The sequence below is a fragment of the Zosterops lateralis genome (genome assembly GCF_965231275.1).
Source record: "Zosterops lateralis genome assembly, contig: HAP1_HAP1_SCAFFOLD_94, whole genome shotgun sequence".
Lineage (NCBI taxonomy): Eukaryota > Metazoa > Chordata > Aves > Passeriformes > Zosteropidae > Zosterops > Zosterops lateralis.
Genome location: NW_028154582.1, coordinates 57230 through 64508, shown reverse-complemented (window position 1 = coordinate 64508; position 7279 = coordinate 57230).

Here is a 7279-nt window from a genome sequence, read left to right as displayed (position 1 = left end):
GAAATGACCGAGAATAGCCGAACAGCCGAAAATAGCCGACGGCTGACGGAAATCGCCGGGTTTCTCCGAACAGCCGAACCCAGCCGGGTCTCCCCGAACAGCCGAAGACGTCCGACTTTCCCCGAACGTCGCCCCCCCTCAGCCGAACCGAACGCGCTGAGGGCAGTTCCAGGGTGGCCCCGGACCGGTGTCCGCCCTCACTGCCGCTTCCTCGGCGGGCCATTCAAGGCGGTGTCGGGGCCGCTGCCGATCCCCCGGCGGGCGGGCGGGACACGCTGGCGCTGTACCCAGAGTTGGAGCACTCGCTGTCGGCGCTGGAGCCGAGCCCGGGGTTCCCGGGGAAGGTGGCAAGGATCAGCCAGTAAAACGCCCGGATTGCTCGTGTGGCCCTGAGAGCCCCCAGAACATTGATTTGGGGGGGTCTGTGCCAGCCGCTTATGCCCTAATGGAGTGGGATTTCTCACAAGGACACGCCGTGAGATGGACAAGGGGAAGGGCTTCATCAGGATGAAGGGAGGCTGAAACGACGCGGAAAGAACTCCACAACTAATCCGAGTTGTTAGAGCGGTTTGTATTTATTGACGTGGGGGATAATTTTATCAAAGACACGCATACCCCCCAGGGGATTTGCCCCCTTTCTTATTTTCTGAGGTTTTACATATTCATGATATCTTACAGACTTTCTTCATACATACTTATTTTTTGATCTTGCTTATTTTCCTTTGATATGGTAATCACTTTATGCTTTTCTGGGCATGCTCAGTGTTTAGTGGTGGTGGTCTCCAGGCCGAGGTGGGGGTCATTTTTTATTCATTTTTTCACCTTTATCTTTCTCACGTGTGCTTTGGCTTTTTTGGCACAATTTTAAGAGAATGTATTGTTTTAGAGTCTGTGTTGTTTTCTTTACTTGTGCTCTTAATGCTGTTATTCTGTTGTTTAGGTTAGTTCTTGTAGTTCATTTTCTGATTGTGCTGAAGGTTTCATATTTGTAATGTTTAAATATATGCAAAAAAGTAATAAGCACAGTATTACTAAATGCTGTCTTATATATTTTAAAATATTACTTGGAATATATTCTATTATACTGTATATGCTCTTTAATTTACTATAAAGGATTAGTTGTGATTTTGCAGTTTATGCCTCAGAGGCCGGTTTAGATTAAATATCAGGAAGGAATTGTTCCCTGGGAGAGCGGCGGGGCCCTGGCACAGGTTCCCCAGAGAAGCTGTGGCTGCCCCTGGATCTGGTGGAAGGTGTCCGTGCCCTGGGTGGGGGCTGGAATGGGATGAGCTTTCCCTTCCACAATTCAGTGATTCTGGTGGTCTTGCTGACAGCTCCTCAGTCAGCCTGAGGAGCTGTTGCAAATTCAGGCTGGAAGTTGAGTGCTTGTAATTTACACAGTGTAAAACAAGAATGAGCGCTTAAAAAAATTCTACTGCATGATTTTTTTAATATAAAAAGCAGGGGGAGAGGTGCTTCCTTTTATTTTCTTCTGATTCAATTGTATTTCTCACTTACAGCACAGTAGAAACCCTGTTCTGCTCTGGCTGCTGAAGGACACTGCAGCATCTCCAGGTGTACCTGAAGGCATCTCCACACCGAGAGAGATTTGTTCTGTTTCAGTATTGACTCTGTTGAAAGGTGAACGCAGAATGTCCACGGGTCACCCTGCCAGCTCCACTTGGCTCAGCAGGCATCGCAGGGAGGGCGCTCCTGTCATCTCTCTGGTGAGTCTGGAGGTGGGTTTTTCTGCTGCTCTGGGGCTGTGCTGGGACCCCTCAAATTCCAGTCAGAGGTGCTGGGCACTGCTGGGCCTTGGGGACACCACTGAGAGGCGGATGCTTTGGTTTCTTAATACCTGGAAATCCATGGATTGCTGGGTGATTTCCATAAGTTCTCCTATTTTGTAGGAGCTGCAGGGTGAGGTCAGTATTCTGAGGGAGGCCCTGGCAAAGATGCCGAGGGCAAAGAACACGGAGCATCTGGAGGCTTCTCCCACCTGAGTTTCTCCTGGAGCGTGCTGCGTGTCACGCTGGATGTTTAACCTGGCTTTGGGGTGTTCTCCTGCAGTCCCAGCTCCAACTGCTGCCCCTGAGCTGAGGCCTTGCTGTGTCCCAGCACTAAACCCGGCAGGTGGGTCCTGCTTTTCCAGCCCTTTAATCCCACGGGCAATCCCAGATTCCCGGAGCTCCCCTGGGCCCAGCCTGGACTCGCTCCCTGGGAGCTGCACTTCAGTCTGCCTGAACCAAGGACCTCCTGTTTGAAACTTTATTCCTGCTGTTTTTCCTCTTGCAGGTAGTTGGCAAAAAAGGAGAGAGCCAGTGGGAAGTGGAGGCACTGGAAGGCCTTATCCCAGTGCATGGTTCACACTTTTCTCTCTGACTCCTGGAGAAATGCCTGAGCATAACCAGAGACTGTCAGTTTGATTTCCTGCCCTTTACTGTAAATCGTTGCTTTCAGCTGGTTTGTGTTCCTGGTGTCATCCTCCTCCTCCTCCTCCATGGATTTGTAAATAGAATTCCTGACTTTTGCTGAGTTGAATTTTGTTATTCCAGGAATTGTGGCTCTTTGGTTCCACTGAAACTTCCCAACTCTGCTGGGAGTTTCATCTGTCAAATACAAGTAAGATTGGAGTTTCTTTGGATTGTTACTCCCACAAACTAGAGATCCTTCTGGAATAGGAGTAAATTGGCATGTTTAACTCCCTCTTCCCTTGAAAATCAGAGCAGAGGAAGCAGATTTGAAATCATCATTCCATAGACTTCCACAGACTTCCTGGCTGTTCCAAAAGTTTTCCATGTTAGAAATTCCTGAGCTTTTTCCAGGCAAGCTGGGAGTTGGATATTATTCCTTCCTTTTATTTGATGTTTTTCCTCTCTCTGATTTTAGTAAGGCTATATTTTTTTTTCCTATTTTCTATCCTAATTGGAATTTTGCTAATTCTTAGGGGACATTTCCAAGGGAATTTCCCCAGTTAAGGTTGGTAAATCAGGAATGTGTCAGCACCATATCCACAGAATTCTGGGAATTCCCAGGAAAACTTGTAAAGTGTTTAATTGCCTTGATTCATCTCGTTCTCAAGTTCAACTGAGTGTGTTTTTAATTACATAAGTTCCATTAAAACTTAAATCCCGGCCTAGTTGCTGTTCCTTGGACACAAGGGGGTGGTTCTTTCCTGCCTTGGCACATGTGGGTGTTCATCCCAAGTGAGCTTCCTGCTAAAACAGAATTTGTTTCCAAGAATTTTCTAGAAAACCTTTTTTTCCTGGAGGCACTGGGTTTGTTTTCCCTATCCCTGCCTAATCAAGAAAACTCCTGGGGCCTGTGTTAGGCAGTGGCATGAGGGGAGGGCTGTGTTTATTTAATTTCGTATTTTATTTTACTTATTGTTTATTTTTTTTTTAATTTTTGATTTTTGTATTTTATGTTAAATATTGTATTGTGGTTAATGTTTTAATATATTTTTTGTTTTGTCTTTTTAAAATGCTTTTGGTTTATTTCTTTAATTTTTATATTTTTAGTCTATTATTTATTATTAAAATTTAAAATTTTTTCTTTATTGCTATTTAAAATCTTAATGACTTTTATTTTTTTTAAATTTATGGATATTATTTCAGTTTTTACATTCATGGTATTTATTTAGTATTTTAAATTTTTAAATTATATTTAAAATTTATTTTAGATTTTATTTATATTTTTTTCTTTTTTAATAACTTTTGAGTTTTTTAAAAAATTTTAATTTTGTTTTATTTTATAATTTTTTTTTTCATGTTTTCATTGTTCCTTTTTTTTTTTCCTTACTCTTTTTTTTCCCCCGAGTATGTGGAAGTTTGGTCCCGCCCCCATCCCGGGCAGGGCAGGGCGTGGGCGCGGAGCCGGGGGGGCGCGGAGCCGGGGGGGCGCGGAGCCGGGGGGGCGCGGAGCCGGGGGGGCGCGGAGCCGGGGGGGCGCGGAGCCGGGGGGGGGCGGAGCCGGGGGGGGGCGGAGCCGGGGGGCTCACGGGGTAGGGCCGGGCAGGGCCGGAGTTGTCGGTGTTTGGGTTTTGTCTGGGCTTGTCAGCCAAGTCATAAACGAGCCAACTCGGCTCCTGAGCTCTCCAATGAACGTTTGAAACGCTTCCACAGAAGGACAAGTCAGGAGTGATTCCAAAGGAATATTTGTAAATGAAGGGTAACGATTTCTGGGGAATTTCCTTGGGAATTATGAACCTCAGGCATATGGACTTTCGGGGGTGGAATCCCAATTCCAGCCTCGGGCACCTGCAGGAGAAGAGGGGTCCTTATCCACAGCAAGGGAAGCCCGGTGCCCCATCGTGTCAGGTGCAGACAATGAACTGTCCCGGGAATGAACAGCAAGTCCCCTCTGCGCTCACCCTCGGGCTGGCCGCAGCTGCAGGTGAGAGATGGCACAGGATGGGGAGGGGAGAGAGCAGCCCCAGGTGGGGCTGTGATGGATAATGATGAGGCGGTTCCAGGTTAAGAGGGCAGCCCCAGCTCATTTTGGTATCCAGCCGTGGGGAGTGAGGAGCTCACGCTGAGGTCCTGGCTGTGGGTCATGGGGAGCACGTGGGTTTGGAGCGTTGCTTGGGAGGCGATGGGGATCAAACCTTTACACTGAGCAACAGCACAAGGTAAACCAGTGTGGGTTTATAGAGGGGACTTTTTTTTCCTTTTCAGCTTCATCTTAATAAACCCTCCCCGGTGCTCCCAGACGAAAAAGGAGTTATGGAGACAAAAGGAATTCAAATTGATTGAAGAAACTCCTTTTTTCTGTTGCTGTCTGTGTTTAAAGTGGAGGGATTTTCTTTTCACCTGGAATTTAAATGAATAGTGGCAATTCTGTGTGGCTTTTATTCAATATGATGTTCTTAGGTGGTGCGTAGTGTTTTGTGTGACTTTTTTTGGTATTATTTGTTATATATAATTTGGTTTTTGAGCAAAGGTAACTTTATGGATGGGTTTGTTTGTATTTGAGGTAGAACTGATTTAAGTAGCTTTTTTGAGAGACTTCTGAAATGTGTTGTTGGGGTTTTGTGTGTTGTATGGAGGGATCCAGGTTGGGTAGAGCTGGTTTTTTGGGTTTGGTGGTTTTTAGTGATTTATTGTGTAGTTTTATTCTGTTTGTAGGTGGTGTGACGAGGGATATGTGGTGTATTTAATTCATGTTTGGTTTCATAGTTCATATTGGTCAGAGTGTTTTTGAACTGAGTTTTGTTGTTGAATTATTTTTGGGGGATATTGTGTTTTTCCAGGGTTTATTGTCTAAGGTTTACAGTGGTGTAATTGGCTGTGGTGTGAGGTATAGGGGAGGCTTTTATTTATTTAGTGGTGGCTTTTATCATAGGGAGCATCTAGTGTTTGTTTTAGTGGGTTTGGGACAGTGTGATGTAGTTCATTTTTTAGGGTTTCTTAATATTTACAATTAAATGATTTTTTATTGTGTTATAGGGGTTTGTTTATTTAGCATGCTTGACTACAGTATACATTTTATAGTTTTGGATAATTTAGGAGATATTGTTTGTAGTCAAATGGATCTTTTGGTTTTGTGTGTATTTATAGGTGGTTTGTTTGTTTGTTTTGATGGTTTTGAGGAAGTAAGAGTTCATTGAGTTAGGAATAATTGTTTTTGGTGCTGTTAATTTAAGTATATTTGTGCTACTTTTATTTCTATGGATTGAATTGTTTGTTGTTGTGCTTTAGGGTAAACCTGAGAGGAAACTTTTGAATGGGTTTTTTTTAGAGAGTAAACTAAAATGGTCTTTCTTTTAAATTGGTTTGGGAAAGAACTTCTTTGGAGAAAAATGGGAAAAACTATTTATTTAACAAAGTGCTCACAAGCATAAAGAGTGAATGACATAAAATAATAAAACTTTCTGTTACTCTGTGGCGAGATGGTAAATTCAGAAAGTCCTTGCTGTGGGTTGTAGCTCCTTTGGTCTCTTGTCAGCTCTTTCAGCATTGATAAAATGCCGAGGTCCAGGCCTCCTGGGCTGCAGGTGCAGCTCTCGGTGCTTCTCTGGGTTTTTCAGTCTGCAGCAGGTTTAATGAGCCTGGAGAAAAAGGGAAAAAAAATCAGTGCAGGGAACTTCTCTGCCCTAAAACTAACAACTAACAAAGAGCCATCAGATCTGTGTGCTGCAGTCTGTCTGTGCCTCAGCTGAATACACTGGAGAGAGGGAATGCAGAGGAGTGACCACTGTTCTCTTAAAACAAGCTGTGTGCTTTTTCTTTCCTTGCTTTGCTCTCCAAATCAATCTGAAAGGTACAGAAGGCATTTTTGAAGGAGTTATTTTAACTATTTGATGGTTTTTGGCACTTCAAGTACTTGTTTTGGAGTGTTTGGGGTTTTGAGTTAGTTATAATGGGATAATTTTACTTCTAATTAGGTGTTTTTAGGTTTTATTGCAGTTAAAAGTTGTGACTTTCTTGTTTTGTTAGTAGAAATAGAAAATAGGTTTTGATTTTGTATATAGTGATGGGATTGGTGTATTAGTGTGGACTAAGGATTTAAAATTCTGTGGTTTTGATGTGTTAGCTTAATGAATTTATAGTTTAAAAGACGTGGGGTTTATGGTTCTTACTTGGTTAGAGGCAGATCTTTAAATTGGGGGGGTTCTGGGTGTGTATTTTGGAGGTTTTTTGAAGGGAATGGACATGGGGTTATTTTTATTATATTTGGAAAATGGACTACGAGTAATAAGAGTTGGTTTTTTTTTTTGCTGGACTTTTGTTTGCATTTATTAAAATTGATATATTTGTGTGGTCAGGGTCGTGGTGTTTCTGGTGCAACTCTAAGCCTCCCTTATTGTTTGTGTGTTTCAGGTGGTCCAGTTGTCTCACACTGAGATGTCCTCACTGACCAGCCAACAGCCCTGCTGAGATCATCCCTGGATGTTTGGTTTTCTTCATGGCACCTGACTAAGAGACAACAGCCCGGTAACAGCAGGAATTTCCCCGAGGGAGAGGTGGCCTTCTTTGGCACCTGATGTGGATTCTCATCCCTGGACATCCCAGAGATAAGTGAAGGGCTAAAAGCCACAGAGGGGATGAAAGTGGGGTGTGGGGTCAGGGGTCACCAGGAGGGATTTTTGGGTCAGGTTTGGAGATGGGGATGTCCAAGATGTGACCCCTTTAGGGCACATAGAGGGAAGGTCTCACAGTGCTGAGGTGTGCAGGGCAGAGCAGTCCCAGGGCACGTCGTGTCACTTGTCTGTTGTTCACTCCGTGCCTTTTGTGTGTTTTGTTTTGTGTGTCTTTTGCCTTAACCCTTCAAGGGGTCT